The sequence below is a fragment of the Hipposideros armiger genome, unplaced genomic scaffold (genome assembly GCF_001890085.2).
Source record: "Hipposideros armiger isolate ML-2016 unplaced genomic scaffold, ASM189008v1 scaffold_7, whole genome shotgun sequence".
Taxonomy (NCBI): domain Eukaryota; kingdom Metazoa; phylum Chordata; class Mammalia; order Chiroptera; family Hipposideridae; genus Hipposideros; species Hipposideros armiger.
Window position 1 is genome coordinate 7072940 of NW_017731357.1, and position 25697 is coordinate 7098636.

General features: G+C 45.6%; 1 long non-coding RNA gene across 2 annotated transcripts; it reads left to right on the forward strand.

Annotated features, from left to right (window-relative positions):
• Positions 1-1074: 1074 nt before the first annotated feature.
• Positions 1075-25342, forward strand: LOC109386150 (uncharacterized). Of its 2 annotated transcripts, none has more exons than XR_002124737.1 (3): positions 1075-1163; positions 1824-1906; positions 24554-25342. It is a non-coding gene; the product is annotated as an uncharacterized LOC109386150 (long non-coding RNA). The 2 variants fall into 2 exon arrangements; XR_002124736.1 differs by lacking the exon at positions 24554-25342 and adding an exon at positions 15764-15892.
• Positions 25343-25697: the final 355 nt, after the last annotated feature.

Below are 25697 nucleotides of genomic sequence, written 5' to 3' on the forward strand. Positions count from 1 at the left end.
GCAACTTGCTCTTGAACGGGCTGGCAGCCCCCCTCTCCCCTCCCAGCCTCACCCTGGGCTGGGAGCGCGTGCTGGGAAGAGGATTAAATCAATGCCAATTCACATCTCTCCAGAAGCTGGCTCCCTGATCCGAACTAATAAGCAAATCATTAGTGAATTAGGGCTGGGGAAGGCTCGACGCAGGGCTCCTTAACTCCAGCTGTAAGACAAGCGGAAAAGTCCCAACCCCCTTCCTTAGTGACCTCAAAATGCTCACACCAAGGAGATTTCTGTGTTAAAGCAGCAAGTTCTTCTTCAGTCCCAACCTGGCCAAGCCCCAGAATCCTTGGGGACCACCAAGGGCAGCCAGCACCTTTCTTTACTCTGAATGCTGGTTACCAGACCCTGTGCCATGACACCTCTCTCTTGCCAGGCCAAAAACCCTGTGTTCTGTGCCATCTCTAGGTCTAGAGACCTGCGGAGCCAGGCATGCCAAGATGTGTGCCCCCCTTTTCCCCCCTCCTTGGGCACAAACTTGGCCCCTTCATTATTTCCCTGTGAAAGCCCATTATCTCTCATTTACATCTAAACTAGCTTTTCATACTATTTTAAAGGCCGTTCCTCCCCTTCTGTAATCTCCCTGCGAATGAATTAAAAGTTGATTCTTGAAACGCACAAATCTTGGGGGCAGTTTCTTTTTCCTTCTTATTTAAATCATATGCTGTTTTGGACTAACCCTTTTATTTCCTCCCAATTATGATTTCTGGTGTGTTTTCCAGAGCTTTACAACATGGCATCTGATTATACACAAAGCTTCAGAATAAAGCCCTGTTTTTCCCTTCATTAACGACACAAAGGATGGCTGTGTGATCCACACAGCACTTTGTGATTTAATGCAGCTTTACAGTCTAAATCGCACCCAGCTTGGCCAAAGCAGATTTGGGAGTGAATCAACGCATTTTCTTGCTGCCAGGAGCTCCCTTGCAGATTCCAGCAAATTCTTTCACCACACGGAATTAGCATTTGATTAAGCTCTGCAGACACGTTCAAACTTTTACCACTGAGCGCGGGCAGGGCTGCAGTAATCCCCGAGAGGGGGAAGGCACCAAGAGCAGCCGCTGCTACTTCCCATCTCTCCCACCCCCATCCCTAAAGGGTACGCTCTACAAAAAATTGTGGGAGTGGTAAGTGATAGGTCGCATATGAGAGAGGGGGTGCCAGAAAATGTGAGGGCTCCAGAGAGAGCAGGATGGGGGGCTGGGGGGAGGAACATCAGATGCGAACTTGGGTCAGAACCACTCTTTCTGCCCCAAACTGGCGCTAGACAGGCTCTCTCGGTCAGGCTCACTAGGAAGGCACTTTGATTTTATGATTCTCTGACGCAGGGTAATGTGACCTTCAACCAGAACCCGCCAGGGCCCCAGGCCTGAGGGAGGGGGGAGGGTCTTTCTCGGTGTTCTTGCCAGGCCCTGAGGTCCGGTTGGCGGGGTTTGGTGCCCCTCCCAGCCACCTTCACCCAGACAGGCTTGTGATTCACTTCCAGGCGAGCTGCGAGTTATGCCTCCCAACAGCCTGGGTTTAAAATCTCGTCCGTTTCCATTATGCAAATATGAGCAGCGGAAGTTTATCAAACTTGGGCTTTGTACCTAGAAAGCAGGCGTGCCAGCATGGGGGGCTATAAAGCCTTTATTGCCACAACTTTGGGGTGATTGCTTCCCTCGCAAATGCCAGGAGCACGATTGAATTATGCAGGTCTTCCCAAACAGGTGGCAATAAAAACTTTACAGCTTCCCACACCATCACATATTTTGTTTATGCCTCTTAGGTGTCTTATTTTGTTGCAGTTTTTTTTTGTGGACCTTTCTGTTACTATGGAAACGGGAGTAGCTGGAGAGTGTTCCGGGATACCTGGTAAGGCAAATGCAAGGTAAGTCAATTATTATCAGGGTGCTCCAATTTTATACTCGGAGGAAATTACTGAGGTTGTGTAATGAGGGGAACCAATTAGCTCTGAAACATCACAGCCATTCCAGAATCCCACAGCATCCTTGTAGGGAAGGAAAGGAACATGTGGATTTCCCACATTTTGTCCATTTTACAGATAGTGAAACAGAGGTAGAAAAAGCATCTTTTCAGCAGTCAGATAGCAAGTCTGCCACATAGGAAGAAAAGCAAAAGCAAAACGAGTGTATCTTCTCGGTGCCTGTTTGTCTATGGTCCTCCTAGAGCTTCGAGACCAAAATTAGGGACTTATTTTTGGTAATCTGAGGTCAGGCTGCAGTGACATCTGCTGGCAAAAGTGTAACTGGCGAAAGCGGGTTTTTCTGTTGCTGGCGGCGGCCAAGCCAGGAGATGGTGGTCCGTCTATACGGGGGGCTTATGGATGGTGTAGTTGGGAAAGATGGTTGCGTGGCCCTTCCTGAGTGTGATACCGAAGACAGGCCCAGCCAGCAGGGTCCAGACTCCAATGGTTCCAGATGCCTTTCAATTCCAGGAGGTAAAATTTGCCAGTAAGTGAGAGGAAATATCTGAGGTAGATCTCCTGGTTTCTGTTGTTATCAAGAAGAGGTTCTCTGATTTGGTCATCCTGTTCTGCTCTCTCCTTTGGGGCTGGGACTTCCATTCCATATATAAGAGGGGGTGAAGAAGGCAGGTAAGAGAGTTAGGAAGAATCTGAGTGACTCCCACCGAAGCCATCAGCAACCACAGAAAGGAGGGGCCCTGCAGAGGAGATTTTCCTTGGGGTGACCCTACGTAGACAATGGAGTTCCCTCATCGGAATGAGGAAGTGTATCTAAGAGGTTATTGGAGATGAGGAGGACTTGACTAAGTCCCATATGCCCTGAGTCTTGGTTTCCTCATTTAAGGAAGGCCAAATGTAATACCTATACTAGTTCCTTCCCTCAGGGATGTGTCAAGAGTAAGAGTGTGATAAGCATCAATGTTTGTAGAATTTTACACTCAGCTAAGGGCAGTCATGCGTTCCTGTTCTGTCAAACCCATTTCCCAGAGATGTACTCTTCAAGGATGTCTGATCCCCTGGGAGGCTCTGCCCGACCATCGCAGAGTCCTCTGTGGCAGTACTACTCAAAGAGTGGTCCGAAGACCACTGCTGATTCGGGAAGAAGTCATTACCTCTTAGTGACAAGATAATTACACAAACTGAGAATAAGTATTTAGAAACTCAGCAATACGACACAATCATTTTACACCGGTTGAATCCAAATACTAAAACTTTGGGCTTTTTAAATTTCACTGTTTTCCCCCGTAATTTATTTTTACTATATTTCACCAAAGATTTGTCTATGACAGATTGGGAAAACAAAACAATAAAAAGCAATTGGTCCCTCACCACAGATAGTTTGAGAAGCACTACTCTGTGGGGTCCCACGGCCACCCTCCTAGAGATCCTTCTGCCGGGAGATCGGAGGAGGATGCGCAAAGCTGCTTTCTCAGTAAATTAAATTATGAATTATGGACAGAGAGCCCTGCTCCACGCAGGCGGCTGTGCTGGCGATGGCTTGTGTAGGACATCCGCACGGCTGTTGGTGCTGACTCTCAGGCCTCCCTGCTCTCTCAGCCTTGCCAGGCCACGCCTGCCTCCTGGCCCCCCCCCCGCTGGGAACTCTCTCCCTATCAATCTTCCCATGCTTTGAAAGTGCGAAAAATGAGCCCTTTCTCAGCCCCCCTTTTCTTTTAGTCCTAAGTGAACCTGAGCACATCGCAGAAGCTATCGAACAGGCAAATGAGATTTCATGATCTAGTTCATTAGGCTGTGAATCCCTGGGCCCTGCCATCCGCAGAGACGCTGCTGCGGCTCTGCTCGCATTTCCGTGGGGACACACTCTCTGCACTATACCCATTAGTGCTGTCCGAGGCCCCCAGGTGCCTCGCCCTACAGTGCCTTATTTACACCCCTCGTGCAGCCCTCCTGCTTCTTGGGGCTGAAAAACTGGCCTGGGGATAATTTTGGCTGTGGGGGTGGGGTGGAGGGTCTTATGACTTGGGGCAAATGATCTCGCAGCCTCACTCTTCTCATTTGCACAGTGCATATAATATCTACATAGTGCAAGTTAAGTTGTTAGGAGTACTTCCTGAGACCCTATAAGGGTTCTGAAAATATTATTCATATCTGATTATCACTGTTTTCTAATTTTTGACTTTGTGGTCTTGGGAAATTCAACCTAGAGCGTCCATTTTTTCTCATCTGTAATACAGAGATTACAAGGATCTCCTTCATAGGCATGTCGTAAGGATGACATGAAATGATGCTGGGGGTCAGGGGAACACGCACGTGAGAGTTCCCAGCATTTTCCTTTCTCCTCCCACTCAAGAGGTTGATCACGTCAGGCTTCTTCTGTCCTGTCTTTTCTGATTTGCCCTACTCTGGGAGGGGTACAATCCTTTGTGTACCCTGTTCCCACCACAACCTAGTGACTCCCTTTAGTGGGCTAAGGAGAGGGCACGTTGTTCAGGCAAGAGGGGTCTGTTCTTGTAAAGCAGGATGGGAAGGAAGTGTGTGCCTGTGGGTAACTGCACATGCGTGGGTCTCTGCCACTCCCCCCAGTGAGTCACCTGAGCTCAAAATGTCAAGAACACTACTTTCCTTGGGGGTATTGTCAGGTATTTTAGCAAATGCAGGCCACCCCAGGAAGCATCAGCTACCAACTTCTACCTAAGAATACACATCTGACCAGCTACGTGATTCAGCTTTTGATTTTTCTGTTTCTTAAAAGTTGACCTCACCTCCAAGATTGCCTAGAGCCAATTTATTTTTCAAGTACAATGGGCAGTCACTTTTACTTTATATTACTAATTGCATAAATTATCTATTTTTCTCTCCCCACCTTTTTTTCTGGCAGAACATTCCCCACAATCTTTCACCTAAGCTAGCCTGCCTGGGTGACTCAAACATTTTAAAATAATGAAATAAATATGATCCTGAGGAAGAGCAGCAATAAATCAAGCCATTATATTAATTATTGTCATGATTGGAGTTCTCTAGAGCTGAAAGGCAATGTAGATGACACATATTTTAACACCTATTTAATGTCAAACTTAGTGCTTTTAAATCTGCTCTGCATTTTATTTGACTCGTTCTTCTACAAAGTTGCTCGTGCCACTGATAATTCTAGAAAACCTAATTGAGAACTACTAGCTGCTAAATGCTAAGCTCACAGTGGGTTACCAGCTGGTATGTACCCCACAATGTGCTAGAGGCTGGAGGCTAGCGACTACTGCTTAGGCCCCACTCCCATGTTCCAGTATGCATTGAAGCTGCCTTTCTTCTGTAAATCTTGGATGCTTTTAGCCACATTCTGGGTATTCCAGGTACTAGGGCTGCCAAACAAATGACGTTCAAACTTAGTGGCCTAAAACAACCATTTATTATGCTCGCAGATTCTGTGGGTCAGGAATTTGGACAGAGCACAGTAGAAATGACGTCTTTGCTTCATGATGTTCGGAGTCTCAGCTGGAAGACTCAAAGGCTGGAAGCTTGTACACTCACGTCTGGTGGTTGATGCTGGCTGTTGGCTGAGGCCTTAGCTGGCTGTGGTCTCTCCGTGTGGTCTGGGCTTCCTCACAGCATGGTGACTGGATTCCAGAGACAAGTGTCCTGAGAGAAAGCCAGGTGGAAGCTGTATCGTTTTTATGACCTAGACTTGGAAGTCACATAGCATCACTTTTGCTGGACACTATTAGCGAGAGCAGTCATGGGACACAGACTCCACGTCTGATGGGAAGTGTAAGATGTTGGAAGAACACATGGGACCATAATAAGCGCATTTTTTGAAAACACAATCACACACTGGGGCTGTCCTTGGTGAGGTCCTGTCCTCTTTCTTGGTTGAGAGCTGTTGGTCATGGCCTTCTGGTTGGAAGGAACAGAGACTTGACCTATTGCCCTGATAACATTCTACAGTGGTAGAAATATGGATTTTGATCACACAGCCAGACTTAAGGTAACTACCGGAATGACTGTTTACAAACTCAGTTTGGATTAGGACATTTTCCTGTTGTCTTAGTTCATTTGGGCTGCTACAACAAAGTATCACAGACTGGGTGGCTTCAGACAACAGGCGTTTATTTCTCACAATTCTGGTGGCTGGACGTATGAGGCCAGGGTGCCAGCATGGTCAGGTTCTAGTGAGGGCCCTCTTCCAGATTCCAGACTGCCGACTTCTTGTTGTATCCTCACAGGGCGGAAGGGAGGAGAGAGCTCTGGAGTGCCTTTTGTAAGGGCACTAATCCCATTCACGAGGGCTCCACCCTCATGACCTAAGCACCTCCTAAAGGCCCCCACCTCCAAATACAATCACATTGGGGATTAGCTTTCAACATATGAATTTTGGCGGGACACAAACATTCAGTGCATAGTACTTGCTTAAAGTACTTCTGATGCTTTCCCATTGGGCCTATGAAAATAACGCAAGTTTCTCAGTGGGAGCTTATGAGGCCTGCATTTCCAATCACTCACTCTCCTCCCATGCTGAGCTCCACTTTGCATCTTGAACCATCTCTCGCCTGTGGGCTTTGAACAAAGCATTGCCTCTACAAAATGGTGAGTAATTTAGAACACTTATCCACCAATTCCTTCCCTTGTCTAGATGTTCAGATCTTGGGCTCTGAAGGATCTAGCCCCTTGGAGACTTGAAAATCAGCCATTATTCCCCCCAAATATTCCCCATGCCAGAATGGCTGGGCCAGGAGTGGCTTGTAACCTCAGCCACAGGCCAAGTCAGAACCAGCCCATCTTCTATGACTTTCTGGAACAGTACTGTCCAATAGAAATACAAGGTGAGCCATAAATGAGAGCCATGTAAGTAATTGAAAATTTCCTAGTAGCCACATTAAAAAGGATAAAAAGAAACAGGTGAATTTAATTTTATTAATATCTTTAACCCAATATATCCACAATAGTTTCCATTCTTTTTTCACACCAAGTCTTTGAAATCTGGTGTGTATTTTATACTTACAGCCCATCTCCATTGGGACTAGGCTCATTTCAAATGCTCAGTAGCCACATGTAGCTATTGGCTATGGTATTGACAATACACATATAGGACATTTCCATCATCACAGAAACTTATATTGGACAGACCTGGTCTAGAGTAGATTTGCTATACATGAAAGATGTAAGGAATATAATCCCAGATGTACTTGGGTTTTATGTACCAGAGTTGTCCCTGAAAAGCTGAGTGTAAATAGAATTTTGCAGAATTAAATGATGCTTAAACACACTGGGAGGGCTATCTGAAAGGAAATCAAGCCAATTAAAAAAATTAATTGGAAAGATTTTGAAACTTAACATAAATGTTGCAAGAATGATCACAGTACAAAGAACAGATATATACTGATTTTCATCCACTTTCACAAATTTTTAACATTTTACGTTTTACCACATTTGCTTTATCATGTGTGCACCCTCTCTCTGTACCTATTTATCTACACACATACACATACATAATTTTTTTCTATACTATTTGAGGGTAGGTTGCATACATCATGGCCCATTACTCTGAAATATATCAGTATTCCTTAAGAATAAAATATTGTCTTATATAACCACAGCACAGTTACCAACAGTATGGTAACCAGCTTCAGTAAATTTATTAATACAATATTTTTGTCTAATCCACCATTCATATTCCCATTTTGTCAGTTGCCCCAATAATGTATCTAACTACATTTCTTCTTCCGGTATAGAATCTCGTCTAAGATCAGGTATTGCATTTAGTTGACATTTCTCTCTCTATGTGGAACATTTCCAGGCCAATTATTTTAAAGCGAAGATTTGTTTATGAAGTAAGCCCCCTCTTCCTCCCACCTCCATCTTATTTATTTTGTAAATTTGGATTTTCAACTTATTGGTTTTTTTAAAGGCAGAAAGCTGCTGTTATAGAAAAGTGAATAAGAGACAGGAGGCTCCACTAAAGCCCTAAGACGCCCTTTCCAATTTGGAGTAAGGCCTCAAATTTCAGTTTTGAGATGGGACCTCATGAATCTAGCCCTTCCTGATCTGGGGACTGTCCCCTGAGCAGATCACCTGCTGGAGAGATTGGGCACCAGTAATGTGGGCTTCACCAGCCACTGGGGACATGGGGCCAATTGATCCTTTCTTCTTTCCTTGCCTTCTTGGAGATTTTTTGTGTGTGTACCAGTGAGTCCACTAGGAAGGCAGGTAGTGGCTGGCCGGAAAACTGACTTTCCCACTCCTTGATTTAAGACCCAGCTCCTCCACAAGTTCGCACAACCTCTCCCGACTGTCTAGATTGCAAAACCAGGCCAGATTTCCCTAAACTCCCAGGAGACCCACACAAGTCCTCTCGTTTGCTCAATTACAGAGATAGACAGATCACAATGGAAGGGAACACTAAATTAACTGTGACAGCCATTAATATGACCTGCTCGGTGGCAGCGGCTGCGTTGGGGAATCGCAGATCGGATGGCTATAACATATTGGTGATGGGGCCGCCCCCATTGACTCCTCGGCGGGCCTTGAACTTGCTGGAAAAGACCAGGCCTGCACACAGGGCCCCGTAGCCATGGCAACGGGCTCTCGCTCAGCAAAACACATAAAGATGATTCATTTTGTTTTCCTTCCCTTTCTTTCCACCCAAATTTTCATGCGGGTTGGAATCTATTTTTAATTTTTTTCCTTGGAGGAAAGGCTATTTTTAATTTTGTTACCTCCCTCCTTGGGGCCTGCCAGGCCTGGATTTGAATGACCGAGGGAGGTGGGCAACTCACCAGTCCTGAAGTCTTGGAACTTTTCTGGGTTTTTCCGGAGTTGGGGGAGGGGGTGGGAAGGTGCAGTCTGGGGCGGAAATGGTGCAGGAGTGCCCTTTGGTATTAAAGCTGGGAACTCACGTCTTGGAATTGTCCTTAACCTCTTCCCTGCACTGGTCTTTCCAAGCTCTCTGCTGGAGGAAGAAGTGACCCTATCATATTGTTTCCAGCTCCCATGAGTTTGCCTTCAGAAAATCAAACTGTTTTGGTTTGACAGAGTGCTTTCATATCCCTTTTTTTGTTTGTTTGATAATTTTGAGGTAGCTAGGTATCACAGAGACCCCACGTGCCTACTCATATCAGGGCCTCTCCTTCCTGGCACAGTGCCAGATATCATTTCTTAGCCCTCTGGCATCTAGGGGGGTGTGGGAGTGGTTCTGGCCAACGGAGCCAGGGCAGAAGTGACATGAGCACTTCCACCTCCAGGCCTGGTCCCTAAGACACCCCTCATCACCCTCCTCCATTCTGTTGTTTCTCATTGGCTATGGGTGAGGAGATCCTGGGGAGGACCCGAGGCCCTCAGGACACAATGGAGCCACACCACCTGAGGTTCCAAGTCCGTCAGGATATAAACTTGGATGGGGAAAAAAATCGTATCTTTATTTTCATTAACTTTCTAATGAGATTTAGCATTTCCTTCAATTATGAACATAGGCAACAAACCATGGTGGTATTAACAGTTCCTGAGACCTTGTCTCCAATTGAAATCACAGACATTCCATATCATATTACCATTGTTATGCATACCTCAAAATATCATTTTCACTTCTCACTTCTTTGAAATTGCAGCAGTTATTAGAGCTGCCACTCTCTCTTATTAATTACAACATTAATAAAGAAGCATATATATTACAATATCATAACTGTGTTTTTTATTTTGATAACTACATTTCAACGTAATTGGTTTTCTTCATAATTTTACTTTATTTTAATGCATTTATAAACCTTCTTCTGAGAAGCAGCCCATAGACTTCACCAGACTGCTAAAGAAGTCTATGGCACGAATGGACAGAAATCCTGGCACCGTGGCCCTGAATCACCACATACAACTCTGATGTGAATGAGTGACAAACCTTTAATCAGGCAATGCCAGGAACATTTAGAGAGTGTTTGTTAAAGCAGCTAGTATTCCTTACTTTGACTAATACACCAGGACAGGGACAGCATATCACTCTGTTGTATAGAAGGAGAAATGAAGCTCACACGATGAAGTGCTGACAATTATGTTCACAAACTTGTTGCAACAATGTTACTAACCTTTTTTGATATCAGAGGGATTATTCATTGTGAATTTGTACCAGCTGGACAAGCAGTTAACCAAGTTTACTATTTGGAAGTGCTGAAAAGGCTGCATGAAAAAGTTAGACGACCTGAACTTTTCACCAACAATTCATGGCTCTTGCATCACTACAATGCACCAGCTCACACAGCACTGTCTGTGAGGGAGTTTTTAGCCAGTCAACAAATCACTGTATTGGAACACCCTCTCTAATCACCTGACCTGGCCACCAATGACTTCTTTCTTTACTTGAAGATAAAGGAAATATTGAAAGGAAGATATTTGGATGACATTCAGGACAGCAAGGGTAATACGATGACAGCTCTGATGGCCATTCCAAAAAAAGAGTTCCAAAATTGCTTTGAAGGGGCCAGCTGAGTGGCGCGATGGTTAAGAACTGGCTTGGGACACCAGAGGGCCCCGGTTCGAATCCCACATATGAGGGTCAGTGACACTGCCCCCTACAGCTAAGATGCTGAACAACAGCTCAACCTGGAGCTGGGCTGCCGTGAGTCGCCGGCGACAGCGTAGGCTGCAGCCCCTGTGGCAGTGGGTTGCCATGGGCTACCGTGTGTAGCCAGCAGCCAGCGTGAGCAGCTGTCCAGAAGCCGGCGACTGATCTGCCTCGCCCGGGAAGAGCGCAATGATGGTGCCAACTTGGGCCAGTGAAGCAACGTCCTCCACAACTAGACTGAAGAACAAAAGGACAGCAAATTGTCTGTTCCCCTTCCCCCAATTCCCCAGCGCTGTGCCCATCCCTCAATTCCCCAATAAAAATCTTTTAAAAAAAAAACCACCAACAACAAAAAAACCCCCAAAACCAAAATTGCTTTGAAGGGTGGACTAGGCTCTGGCATTGGTGCATAGCTTTCCAAGGGGAGTACTTTGAAGGTGACCATAGTGATATTCAGCAGTGAGGTATGTAGCACTTTTTCTAGGATGAGATCGTGAACTTAATTGTCCTATCTCGTATTGCAGGTGGCTTGCCCAGTGTCACACGTTTGTAAAAATGACACTGACATTCAAATCTTGTCCTCCTGACCTTAGTCCAAGGGCTCTTTCAGATGTCCCACATGGTCCCATCTCTTCTGTAGCTCAGCGTCAGAATGCTTTTGTGTAGAGGTATTGTGGTAAGAAACCTTCTTCCTCAGCCTGCACGTTTGTTGGCGTTTCTTGTCCATGAGAATAGCTTGCTGAACAAAGCGCTAGAACTTTCTGTGGTGTTAGGCATGATCTATGTCTGCACTATCCAATATGGCACCCACTAGCCACATGTGCCTCCCGAGCACTTGAAATTGCTTACCGGGACCGAAAAAGTGAAAATGTAATTTAATTTAATTTTAATTAATTTAAATAACTACATATTCATGACTATTATACTGGATAGTGTAGCTCTAGAACAGTGTTTCTCAACCTTTAGCAGGCATCAGAATCACACAGAGGGCTGGTTAAAGCAGAGTGCTGGGCTTCCCCCACAGAGAGTCTGATTCAGCAAGCCTGGGGTCCACCCTCAATTCTGCCTGGCTGAATAGGTCCCAGCTGATGCTCATGCTGGTGATCCATTCTCAACCTCAACACTGCTGCCATTTTTGTTGGGGGGGGGGGTGCTGTCCTGTGCACTGTAGGTTGTTTAGCAGTATCTTGGCCTTCATTTGATACCAGTTGCATCCCAACAATGCCTGCCCCCAATTGTGATAATCACAAGTGTCTCCAGACATGACTAGTGTTCCCTGGGGAGCAAAATCTTGCCTCCCCCACCCTTAGTTCAGAAGCACTGGTCTAGACATACACAAAGACCCCTTTTTTGACCTCAGAGTTTGAACATATTACATTAAAAAAAAACTATCTTGAATTTAAATCTGAACTTAATTTCTTCTAACATCTGCTCTAAAAGTGCCAAAAACTTTTTATGTTTCAACAACATACCAGACTAGGTTAGAACTTTTTTTCCATCAAAAATAATCAGTTGTGTCTATGGCTGGGTATTCATGGGGCACTAAATGCTTATGCCGCCCTTTTGTGTGGGCTGCCGCTCCTCCCTGCCCCCACATCCCCTTTTCCTTTCCCCTCCGCTCCTCCATTTTCTCCCTCACAGTCTTCTCCCATTCCTTCCCTTGTGTCCTTTTCTGTCTTCCAGACTCTTCCCTACTTCCACTCTGGGCTTCCGGTCCCCATATTTCCCTCGCTTGTCCATTTCTCTCTCCTCTTCCGTCCACACCCAGGCCTCTTGGTCTCCTTCCCTGTTTCCCCATCCCCCCTCTCCCCTCAGCACAGACTCTTGCTTTTCCAGTCCTCTGTGCTGTTTATTCTCCATCACAGTTGTTTCTGCCGGCTCTGGCTGTGTTTCCCACTTTCCTCTTTTTATCTCCAGTCTGTGTTTGTCTTGGGCTGGCCAAGTTTGGCCTCTGGCCCCAGACAGTCTCGGCTCTGGCTCTGACTCTGTACCCGCTCTCTGCCCCTCCACCCCCAGGTTCCCTTTTAGAGCAGCAGCCCCTGAGTACCCCTAAACATGACCCAGATTTGGAAGGTTTGAGATGTACAGATAAGAAACGTGAATGGGATAAGCTTTCTCAGCTTGATGCCAGAATCATGTTATGCCGCTGATTAGGGTTTAGTTAGTGCTGCTTTTAAATTAAGCATTTAGAAATTGTCATCATCGTGGTTACGGAGAATAACGAACAATCTATGTCGGTGGGACAACCACACGTGGCTTGGCATTTGTCCTGTGGAGAAGTCAAACATGTCAGAGGCTGACATTCTCATATGGAGGTGACATTAAACAAACAAGGTGGTGGGGAACTCTTTAAATCACCTGCAATATTGCAAGCAGTCAATCAATAGCTCTGACAAGCCAGGGCCACACATTTGCCTGTGACCATTGGGTTTTGCTTCTCATAGAAACGCGCTTGACAGGAACCATACTGCTAATTTGGGGCACGAAGTCTGTCTTTTTACCCTGACTTTTCCCCACTGTTAGTCCATTTTTAAAAAATGACCTTTGAAAAGACTCAGGCTGAAGACTAGTTCTACCGACCACTAAGTAGGTGAGATTACTTGGAAATATCAGATTGTTGACTAATACGTTTCGTTTTCAGCTGCCTGTTTGGGCTGGTGTCAGAGGCACTATCTCACACATGGAGTGTCCCACTCTATTTAAATCCTTATTTATGAATGTAAAGACAGGGGCTAGAGGAACACAAGTGAAGCTGACTCCCAAAGGAAAACCACAAGGCTATTGTAAATTCCTTGACCAAGATGCAAGGTCGACCATGCTTCATTCTACAGCAAGAGATGGCACTGCAAATCCAAGTGCTCCTGGGAGAGGAGGTAGGACTTGGGCTTCAATTCATGCTAAGTTGTAAATCACTAATATTAGGAAGTCATTCTTAGCCAGGTTTTGATTGAGGAAGGAAGACCTGTGTGTGAGGGCTCTGGCTGACCAAGGGTGGGGAGTGATATGGGGGGAGAAAGAGCGTCACATTGTAGACAGTGGGAGAGGGGCTTGTGCAAAGCTGGGGTCTTTTCTGGTGTGAGCACAGGGCCTAGGAAAACCACAGGAGCCACTCCCTGATGTGTACCCAGGTGTGGTGAGCAGCACTCTGCTTTCGTCACTGAAACTGAGAACATAAATCTCAGATGCAGCAGTGGGGAGGGGTGCTGATGAGGAAGTGAAACAGCCCAAGAGGGGGCCAAGGAGAGGTGCTAGGTAGCAGAGGGACCAGCAGGGAGAGTGATGGGGGCATAAACACTTTAGTGAGAACAATGGTGAGACAAAAGTTTTGTGAGCCAGGTGGTAGCCTCTCAAAGTATTGCAAGGTTGGAAGGGCCCTCAGAGGTCTTTCTATTGTTGAATGTTCTCTACAACAAACCTGTCCTGTTGCCTCCACTTGAATAGGTCCAGCAAAAAGGAACTCATGACTTCTGAATCTTGTTCCAATCCCAGACAGCTTTTTTTGTTTGTTTTTAAAAGATTTTTATTGGGGGAATTAGGGGGATGGGAACAGTGCTGGGGAATTGGGGGAAGGGGAACAGACAAGTTGCTGTCATGTTGTTCTTCAGTCAAGTTGTGGAGGACGTTGCTTCACTGGCCCAAGTTGGCACCATCATTGCGCTCTTCCCGGGCAAGGCATATCAGTCGCCGGCTTCTGGACGGCTGCTCATGGCGGCTGCTGGCCGCTCAGCCTGGCTGCTGGCTACACACGGTAGCCCATGGCAACCCACTGCAGCAGGAGCTGCAGCCTATGCTGTCGCCGGCGACTCATGGCATCCCCTCTCCAGGTTGAGCTGTTGTTCAGCATCTTAGCTGTAGAGGGCAGTGTCACTGGCCCTCATATGTGGGATCCGAACCGGGGCCCTCTGGCATCCCAAGCCAGTTCTTAACCATCGCGCCACTCAGCCAGCCCCCAGACAGCTTTAATGATGGGATCAACCTTTATAATTTCTCTCAACAGGTCTTAGGACTCTTAAATGTCATGAAGAGGAAATCCAACCCCTCTTTCATAAGACAGCATCTCACATATTTGGCAACCATGCTCACGTTCTCCAGGAGTCTCCTCTTTTTCAGCATAAACGATATCAGTGTCATCAACTGGTCCTTACACCCTTGGCCTCATGACCCTCCATGGTTCCCACTGCCCTCCTATAGATGCATTGTAGCTTGTCAATGTCCCTCAAGTATTACTCTCAGAACTGTGCACAGTTCATGTCTCAGTTAGGTAGTGCTGCATAACAACCAACCACAAAAATCCCAGCATCGTGCAACAATAAGCATTTATTTAGCTCATGAATCTCTGGATTGACTGGCAGTCTTGGTGATCTTGACTGGACTTGCTTATATTTCTGGGGTCAGCTGATCTAGGTTGGGCTTGGTTGCGGTTTTTCAGTCTGTATCATATGTCTCTCATCCCCAAGTAGGACCAGTGGCCTAACCTGAGAATGTTCATCCCTCTTACAGATGAATCAGAGAGCAAGCCCAGTTGTATAAATGTTTTGGTCATGTCAAGCCTACTAACAAAACAAGTTACATGGACAAACCTAAAGCCAAGTTAGGTAGGGGACTCTGGCTGTTTTGTGGGAGGAACTTTAAAGTGACATGGCAAAGGGCATGGACACCGGGAGGGCTGAAGATCTGGGGCCATTTATACGGCTTCCTGTCGATTTGCTCTGATTAGATCAAAGCAGAGCTAGATTATTCTGTCCCTTTCTTTTTCTGGACACCATGTTTCTATCAATTTAACCTAAGATTTCATGATCTTTTCAGGTAACCATACTGATGGACTGACTTTACTGTCAAGTAGAAACTGAAAGCTTTTTTTTTACAAGTATTTTATAAATACTTGTCAAGCTCTGGACCTGTGCCATTGACCTTTTACACCTAACAGGACATTACACTTATTCCTATTAAATTTTTATCTTGATGGAATCAGGGCCCCAAAATATTTAAACAGGATGGAATCCATACCCCCTCCTCTTTCAAGTCTCATATCATCTGCAAATTTCATCATGATGTCACCATTGTTTTTATTGGTGTTAATGATAGCAATGTTGAATTGACTTGTTGAAGATAAATCGAGCACACTATATCTCACTGCCAGAGCGTGTCTTCTGGTTTGCCAGCAGTCCATTATTCTGCATTCCTTGGGTTTGGTATTTTAAATATTATAAATTCATCTAATTTAATCATCACCCAGCCTCCATTTCTCTATCTTGTTCCAGGGATGTGAAGAGACCCTGTGGAAAGCCTGTTATGATTACATAAAGGACAGATGGGAGTTAGAGGGGAGATGGGACAGTGCCATTCCATCTGAGAAAGCAGAATGAACAAGACCCCCAGATGAGGGTGAGTGGATATATAAGTAGGTACAGAGTCTTTGGATAGGCACAGAAGGCTCATTAGAAGGGCCATGAGAGAGGAAACCAAAAAAGGAAGTTGGCTTTATGTTATGAGAGATTTTGGATACCAGGATAAAGATTCTGGAATTGTTCCTATGGGTATTGATTTTCAAAAACTTTTGCAGAGTACAATGACTCCTTAGAAGGGTTGCCTTGCCTTGGGGGACTGTAGCAAAGACTGCTTGTCCCCTAGCATTTGTTCCCCTCTTCTTCCTCAGTTATAGTACTCATGATTTTTGGCAGGACACATGGCTTCCCAGAATAAAGACTATATTTCTCAGCTTCCCTTGCATCTAGATGTGGGCACGTGGCCATGTTTTAGCCAATAAGGTTTAAGTAGAAGCAGTGTGTGTAACTTCTAGGGAACAATCTTCAAGGGATGAGGTGCAAACTTATTTTTCCCTTTCAGCTGGCTAGATGCAGGTCTTTGATTCTGAAGTGACATTGGAAGACATTCATGGCAGAGTAATAAAATAGAAATAACTGGAGTCCCTGACCACATGGAGTGCCACACCAGTCATGCAGTGACTATTATGGATTTCTTTTATGTTAGCAAGAAATCAAATTCTATCTATATATTCTATCAGATTTCTCTTATAGTCAACCTAATCCTAACCAATACAGAGGACAGGAGACCAAGTGAAAGCTCTTCATTGATCTGTTTTATATATTGGGAGTTTGCTAAGGAGAAAGGACCATAGAGTTATGCCATGGAGACACACAGAGGGTTTCTGAAACGGGGAGGAGCACATAGCAACTGTGCTTAACAACACCACCAATGAAAAAGATGAATCTGGCTGTGATGTGCAAAGGATATCCAATGATGGTGTGAGACCACTTGGCTCCTCATTGTCCCTCTGCATGCTGGGCAGGCAGCCGTGATGTGAGTGATTGGGAACTGCAGATGACCCCTCTCCATCAACAAACCAGTTGCAACAAACTATGAGCATGTGGAGCTCTGCCACGCCATTCGCTCTCCCAGTTCCACACCTGAATCACCTCTATTCTGGCCATGTGGTCTCCAGGGTGTTGCTGAGTGGGTCATTATCCCAAGTTACAAGATACTAGATTCTTCCTGGAGTACAAGGATATTGTCTGCATGAGCATTCTTCTTGAAACAATGGCCAAACATACTCAACATGTTAGTAATCAAAATGAATTTATTTTCATAGCTTATAATCTCAATTACTGTTAGAAAATACCTGTTTACCAACAGTAAACAGCAAATGGACCCTCTCCCAAGTCTAATGGTGGATGGGGGATTAGGAAATGAGGGTATTTTAGTATAAATTTCACAGTCACTAAGTTAGGGGTATAACATTTTTTATTTTTATGAAGTTGAACTGAAATTGGCCTGGAGCTCCATTGTACCAAATTGCAGAAAACTTGACCTAGCCCTCTCTATTAATGGAGTCACTAGGAGATTTTTTTAAAAGCTTGGTCATTTGAGTCATTCTGCCCTCAACTTCCAATGCTTTTAAACTCTGGCGGGCTGACCATTGTCTTAGCATGGGAAGGAGACCTCTGGTATGAGGTTGGTTTCTGTCCTGCCCTGGTCCTGTCCTAATCAGGGTGAAGGCTCCATGTGTACTTGGTTATTAGCACCCACTCCACTGCCTGTGCATGGAAAATGCCTGTATCCTTTCTGCACCCAGCTGGCAGGGTGCATGCAATCAATTACCCAGCAGCTTCCTTATCTGGCTGTGGAGCCTCTCCACACCTTCCCGGCCCCCTCTCAGCCACTCTGGAACAAGCTGAGCTGTGATTCTTCTCATTTCAAACCCCAAGACATGCTACGAACACACTCACTCTACCCTTTGGGCCCTATTTTGGCTCAACCTTGAGCTTCTCTGAAAGGCTTCTCTGCTCAGGGATTCACCCAAACTCATCTGTCCTTCCCTGGGGCATTCCTCTTGTCCTGGTTCCAGGGATCAGCCAGGCTTAGTTGGGGATGAGTTGGGGGAAGGGTCAGCTTCTGACAGGGGACTTACCAGCATCTAAGCTCAAATCTCTTTCCCTCTAATTCTCTCCTCTGACCAGCTGGTCTAACCTTGATCTACTTGGAGGCTGGAGCACGCCTTCATTCCTGCTCTGTTGTTTGCAGCTCCAGTGTCTGTTCCAGGCCCCTTAGGTCCTTATTCTTCTGGCATGCAGAAACCCTTGCTTTCTCAAGAGCTCTGTGCTTGTCACTGAAAGTCCTTCCTTTCAAACTTTGGCCTCTGTTCTGATTTTTCTAAAAATCTGTGCTGAAACTCAAATGGCTTCTTTGTTTTTGGCTGTATTCTCTACACACACACACACACACACACACACACACACACACACACACACCCCATGAATGCCACTGACATCATGCACCAACGGCTTGTGGAGGCAGGAGTAAAAAAGTGTAAGAAAGAAAATTCTGTTATTATTTCTAGATATTATACCACTACACTACAATGGGTTTCTTTTAAAATTATCAACCAATGACCAAACCTCAAAAGACAGTGGATTGTGGGTGCCATTTCTAGGTAGTCTCTGTGTGTTTATTGTACCTCTTTCTCTGTGGACATCCGAAAGAATATGCTGGAAGACTCCATTGCTGCCTTTCCTGTTTCTAATGTGTATCTTATCCATGATTGCTAGCATAAACTAGAGCATAGCTCAGAGCAAGAACTCAGGTGTCACACTGGACTACCTCTGTATAAGAGACTGCATTCTTATTCCTACTTCTCGTATAACATTTGAAGAATTCAAAACATTTAGGGTGAGGGTAGATTTTGGTTAATTTGAATTTCTGTTTAAATGAGGTCCTGCCTCATCTCCCTCCTCTCCAAACATATGTGGTTGGTTGCAAAAATGGCCAAAAATTCTTTCCCTCCCATCAAGAGGTAGAGACACATTCTCCACTCCTTGATTTTAACCTTGGCTATGTCATTGACTTTGGCCAATGGGATCTTAACAAACATGACAGAGACGAGGCTTACAAAGTGCACTGCTGCTGGCCCTCTCATGCCCTCTGGGCAGATCACCATCACCATGGGAATGAGCCCTGGGGTATCTTGTTGGATGATGGGAACCTGTGGCCCAGTCACCTCTGTGACCTTAGCTGACCTAGCAGCTGATACAGATGGTCAGTAAACCTGCCTGAGGCCTGAAGAACTGCTCAGCCCAGCCCAAATTGCCAGTCCACTGAATCTTGAGCTAAATAAATGCTTACTGTTTTAAGCTCCTGAGTTATGGGTAGTTTGTTACTCAGAAAAATCTAACTGCTACAGGATAGTGAACATAATTTAAGAATATTTGGTGAATTGGCATTTTGTAATTCTTGAGGTTATATACTGAACACCAATTCTTTCCATGCAGAACTACGGATTTGAAAGACAGAGGCTGAATTTATACTGAGGCCAGGATGTACCTTCTTTCTTTCTTTTTTTAAAAAATGTAAATCTTTATATTATTACATTTAAAAGGAAAATGCTAGAATAGTGTGTTAAGTACGATTTCATTGGATTAATTTTATGCTGTACGTATTCTTGTATATACATGGAAAATTCTAGAACACTGAAGAAACTGTTAATTGAGGCTATCTCTGGGCCTGGGACTAGAGGTAGAATAGGGGTAGGAAAATCTTTTATTTGTTGTTTATATCAAGTTTGAAATTTCTACCATGATTACCTGCTAATTTTATAATTAAAAAATTACTAAAGTTAAAAAAAGTGAATTTCAGGGCCGGCTGAGTGGCGCGATGGTTAAGAGCTGGCTTGGAACACCAGAGGGCCCCGGTTCAGATCCCACATATGAGGGCCAGTGACACTGCCCTCCACAGCTAAGATGCTGAACAACAGCTCAACCTGGAGAGGGGATGCCATGAGTCGCTGGCAGTGGGTTGCCATGGGCTACCGTGTGTAGCCAGCAGCCAGCGTGAGCGGCCAGCAGCCGCAGTGAGCGGCAGTCCAGAAGATGGCGACTGATCTGCCTCGCCCAGGAAGAGCACAATGATGGTGCCAACTTGGGCCAGTGAAGCAACGTCCTCCACAAGTAGACTGAAGAACAAAAGGACAGCAACTTGTCTGTTCCCCTTCCCCCAATTCCCCAGCACTGTTCCCATCCCTCCAATTCCCCAATAAAAATCTTTTTTAAAAAAAGTGAATTTCATCACCAAATGGTTCAATAGTATTAGCCTACTTTGAAGGATTGTGCTGTTTGTTTCATTTGTACTTTTTTTTTCCTTCAAAGCTCGGTGTCCAAAATATAACCCATTACTTCAGGATTTTCATCAGCGTAGGCACCAGTGAATTGAGTTTTTAATCTGGTAAGCATTTGCTGCACATCAAAAATACTGGCTTTAAAGAAAGAAATGCTTATTTATTTAGTTTTGTATTAATTTGCCACCTACCTCCAAGAAATATTTGAAACTCCTAAGGTAAGGCATTAATTAAATGCTGCTAAGGCAGAATTTCTGGCTAAATGAAAGAACTTCTATTACTATAGCGCTACATTTGCAAATTAGAAAAATCAAACACCACAAAAATCTGACTTCACTGAGGGATCCTAGCTCAGACCCACTGAACAGAGGTTGAATCAAGACTAGAATTGGGGTGTTTGAAGTGGGAGATGAAGATCTTTAACCAGAATGAAAAAGACCTAGGCCCTGGACAGTTGGCATTTAGCTGCTATTCACAAACTTGGCTACCAGGTCTTGAGAAGCCAAACCAGGGGCTGCAGAGTTGTGCCTTTGCTTTTGAGTCCCAGGATCCATCAAACCCATGTAGTAAAGAACCTAAGGGAAATTCTGTGACTCAGCTCTTATGGCCATCTCTGGTTCTCTTGGGGTCTGGCTAATTGCATGATCATATGGCATCTAAAGATCATGTCATCAACTGCTGGTATCATACTTGCTGCAAAGAGGCACTGGGAAACTGACCCTCAGCTCAGGCCATGGAAAATTTCCAAGATCAGGGTTCGTAGTGAGTTTCTTACATACAATGCATACTGTGGTGAGTGTCTTGGCTTAAGGCGTGGTCACTGTGGGCTGGAGGTGTTGAAGCAATGCTACTCATAAGGACAGAGAAGAATTACACTGTAGTGAATGTTGACCTGGGTTAAAGGGAAATGGAAGGAAGGAGTGAGGGTGAGGGAGAAATGCCTTGTATAATTAATTCAAGCAAGTGGTTGAAAGTGTCATTAGGAACAGTCCTATTGCCTTAGAAATCCATACACCTGTGTACAGAGCATGAGCACAAACAAAACAAATTTGAGATGTTGATAGGTGGTCTTAGTCAAAGCTTCTTGTTTGGGTGGAACATAAGCCTACTTACGTTGGCTCAGTTAAAGAGATCTGTATTAAAAAGACTCAATTAAAGAGACCTTTATTAAAAAGACACAGGGGCATCTTATGGGACAAGGACCAGTGGTTTGGGGGCTGGCATTGCAAACAAGGTGACAGGGTCTAAGACTGCCGACCTCTTGTTGTCCTTCTTGGGGCCACACACTCTCTTATTTCTTCTTTTCTCCACTTATCTAGCCCATTCTCCTCTGTGCCTTTGCAGATGGATGTTTCTGTTTATGCAGCCTGCTAATGAATGTACCTGAAAATGGCTGCTCCATCCCACTTCTGTGGAGCTTCTCAAGCTAAGCAATCATATTAAAGGACTGCAGTTTCTGCATCTCTTGGTTTACGTTTTAGGTGATTCTGACATAGCTATGTGTTTCCTTCAGCCCGGAGACCCATGTCTGGTTGGAACAGATGCTGGCTGTGTCCTGCCCATAGCCATTACCATTTCCATGCATGCTGGATACATTTCCAAATGCCAGTTCCTATATCTCTTTGTCTGGGGGCTTCTCTGAACGGGATGCCTCTGTGTAGGTGTGGCTGGCTAGAAATGCTGGGTATGAGTGCCCTGTGACTGAGGAGAGTTAGTGTGTAAACACCCTGATTCCTTTGGTGGGATAACTCCAAGGCTTGTCTTCTAGAGACTATTTCCAGTTCCCTACAGTGGTTGACAAGGCTTCGCTGCTTCTCTGTCTCATTTCTCCACTCCACTTCCAGTGCGTCTCAGAATCACCTGCTAAATAAACTACTTGCCTATGAATCCTTGCCTCTGAGTCTGCTTCTCGGGCAACCCAAAATAAAATCTTAGTCCAATTAGCTGTGACCAAAGTCACTTGAACAGGAAGGTCATCCTCAGAAGCAGGAAGCAGAACTGTGAGTGGGGCAGACATAGAAAGGTTGACCTTGATAAAAAGAAAAACCATTAGAAGGGGAGTTGGAGCACCAGGGCATGATGAAAAGATTTACCCCCACATGGAAATCCAGTCCTGAGGGTGGGGCTGTGTTGGAAAACATGTGGGAGGAGATGAAAGGTAAGGGCAACAGAAGCCCTATTGTTGTAGGAGCATATTACAGGCTGCCAGATCAGGTGGGGGAAACTGATGATGGATTCCTGACTGAGACCACACAACTGGCCTGGAGTCAAGACACTTATCGATGGGGGGCAACACCAGCTGGACAGCTGCTAAGAGTCCCCCATCAGCTGAAAGCAGATCCTCTGAACAAACTCTTCGTTTGCCTTGCTGACAGTTTCACTTCCTTTAAGACTGAGCAGTGACAAGAAGGATTGCTACTCTTCAGTTAATTCAAACCAAGGAGGAACCATTTGGTGAGGGAGTGGGTTGGGCCCTGGAGAGAAGGGGAGTTTGTCCTCTCAGAATGAGGGTCATGAGGAGTGGGTTGCTCAGGCTTCAAAAGATTTAAGTTCTCAGCTTATGAGCCATATACATCATCAAGGGCTGATACAGGCACTACTGCCCCCTCCAAGATTCTGATTCATCTGTTGGAAGTGGGCTCTTGTGGCAAGGGGGCCCCAGAGGGCACTTTGAAGAATAGTGCTTTAGAAAAAAAAATCAGAGATAGGAACTCTCACGGCTTGAGACTTTATAGGGACCATCCAGGAGGTTGGAAGAACGCAGAAATGAAATTGCAATTCAACTACAAAGAAGGAGCTCAAGGAGGAAGAAACGATGAACCTGACAGAGAGCTGCTGCTATGCAGGGAGCCCTGATGTCCACCATCTTTAAAAATCATGCAGAAGAGCAGACATATTGCCAATGAGGAACAAAAAAACAGTTGCAAAGAATAGTACAAGTGGGCCGGCCGAGTGGCGCGATGGTTAAGAACTCGCTTGGGATGCCAGAGGGCCCCGGTTCCGGATCCCACATATGAGGGCCAGTGACACTGCCCTCCACAGCTAAGATGCTGAACAACAGCTCAACCTGGAGCTGGGCTGCCATGAGTCGCCGGCGACGGCGTGGGCTGCAGTCCCTGTGGCAGTGGATTGCCATGGGCTACCGTGTGTGGCCAGCAGCCAGCGTGAGCGGCCAGCAGCCGCAGTGAGCGGCCGTCCAGAAGCCGGCGACTGATCTGCCTCGCCAGAGAAGAGCGCAATGATGGTGCCAACTTGGGCCAGTGAAGCAACGTCCTCCACAACTAGATTGAAGAACAAAAGGACAGCAACTTGTCTGTTCCCCTTTCCCCAATTCCCCAGCACTGTTCCCATCCCCCCAATTCCCCAATAAAAATCTTAAAAAAAAAAAGAATAGTACAAGTGGTGTCAGGAAGGCTAAAGAGTGACCTGAGGCTTAAACAATGCCAGGGCGGGATGACCCGTTAGCTTAGGTGATTAGAGCACAGGGCGCAGTGCTCATAACACCAAGGATGCCGGTTCGATTCCCGCATGGGCCACTGAGCTGTGCCCTCTACAACTAGATTGAAACAACTACTTGACTTGGAGCTGATGGGTCCCAGAGAAACACACTGTTCCCCAATAATCCCCCCTCAAAAAACCCCCAAAAAACAAACAAACAAACAAAAACAATGCCAGAGTATCCACAGGCTTTTAAAGTTAAATTCTGAATAGGAGGATGAATGAGAAAAGTGTCACTCACTGCTTGGGGGTCTGATGAGCTGATGTTCACACGTGACAGAAGAAGTGGCTTGCACCCATGTTGTTTTGGCCTGGGAATGACAACCACCATTATTAGACACCTCTTTGAGCAGATATTACCTCATTTAATCCTTGCAACACTACTGCAAGGTAGGTATTCCTTGTACTAGTCAGCTTTCTTCTATTTGCAAGTGTGATATATCCAGCTTAGACAAAAGGATAATTTATTGGCCCCTCTACCTGGGAAATAGAGTGATGGGGCTAGTCACAGGTGTGAGTAGATCTAGGGCTGCATATGACATGGGCCAAATTCTTTCTCATTCTTTCTCTCTCTTTTCTTGGTGTGGACCTCCCTTTCCTCTAACAGACAGATTTCCTGCATATGGTGGGGAACATGGCCACAGCCAGTATCAGCTTTACATTTGTCTAGTTCCATGGCTGTCAGGCAACGGGCCTTCCCTGCTAGTTTCAGTTGGAACAATCCTGGAGACGCTTCTGATTTGTCTACTTGGGTCAGTCCTATGCCTCAGTGGGCAGGTGAATGGGTACTTTGATTGGCTAGGCCTGTGTCACATACCTCATGGCTGCGTAAGAGGTGGGCGGGGCCTGCTACCAGAAGAAAGGGGTCAGGTTTGGAGGGTCCTGGTTAATCCCAAACACTAACTACCACATTCCCATTCTACAGATGTAGAAACGGAGGCTGAGAGATAAATGAAGTGGCCCAGATGATATTCATGGTATGCTGTGGAACCAGGACTCTACCCCAACACTGTAGCTTCTGCCAAACAAAGATGTCTCTTGTGTGCAGGATTAGAGAAAAAGGACAGAAGCCAGAACTGGTTTTCTGAAAGGATGTTATAGAAGAAGCTACTGGTGGCCCAGAATCCCTTCCTGGGGCTGGTCTGCCCACCCACTAGTTGCTGTGAGTGTTGGCTCCTGACGACCCATACCTGCACCTTCTCCTGACAATTGCCCTCACCTAGATGGGGGCCACCCACGAGAAATGCCTGGAAGGTCCCCACACCCTGCGGTGGCCAGCAGCCAATGACTGACTCATATGGAGGCAGAAGACTCATTCCCTTGCCTCCAGGTGGGCAAGTCTGAGGGCCTCTCACACTCCAGAGCTCCCCACAGGACCAAGCTGAGGCAAGACTTCAGCTGAACCCACAGCTCTGTTCAGCGCCTTCTCCTCCCCTCTCTTGCTTCTCTTATTCCTCTAGTTTCCACCTGAGAGGTCTTCCTTATTCACTTGCACAAACCCCTGTCTCAGCTTCTGCTTCAAGAGAACTGACCCAAGACAGGTATTAAAAGTCAAAGTTCATTTGGATCGCAAACTGGCTGACAATCCACGGGCACCAGGGGAGGAGCAGGAACCATGGTATAGTGCCAACAGTCTTCAATATGTCAGGAAAGCAGGGGTGCTGACAAGAGACAGTGGGGGAAAGAAGATATGGAGGGGTGCTGGAGGCACTTATTTAAATTCTGGCAAAACATACATAACATAAAATTGACCATTTTAATTTTTATTTATTTATTTATTTTAAAATTTTATTTAGCTGAGCCATCCTGCCACCTGTCGGCAGCTCAGCGGCTGCTCAGTTCGGGCCGGGACTCGAACCGCTGTTGCTCAGAGCTCAAACTCTTGAGTGAGCTCTTAACCAACTGAGCCACTCAGCCGGCCCAAAATTGACCATTTTTAAATGTGTGAGGTCTGACAATTAAGTTCGAGAACTTGTTGCAACGATGTTGCTAACCTTTTTTTGATATCAGAGGGATTATTCATTATGAATTTGTACCAAATGGACAAACAGTTAACCAAGTTTACTATT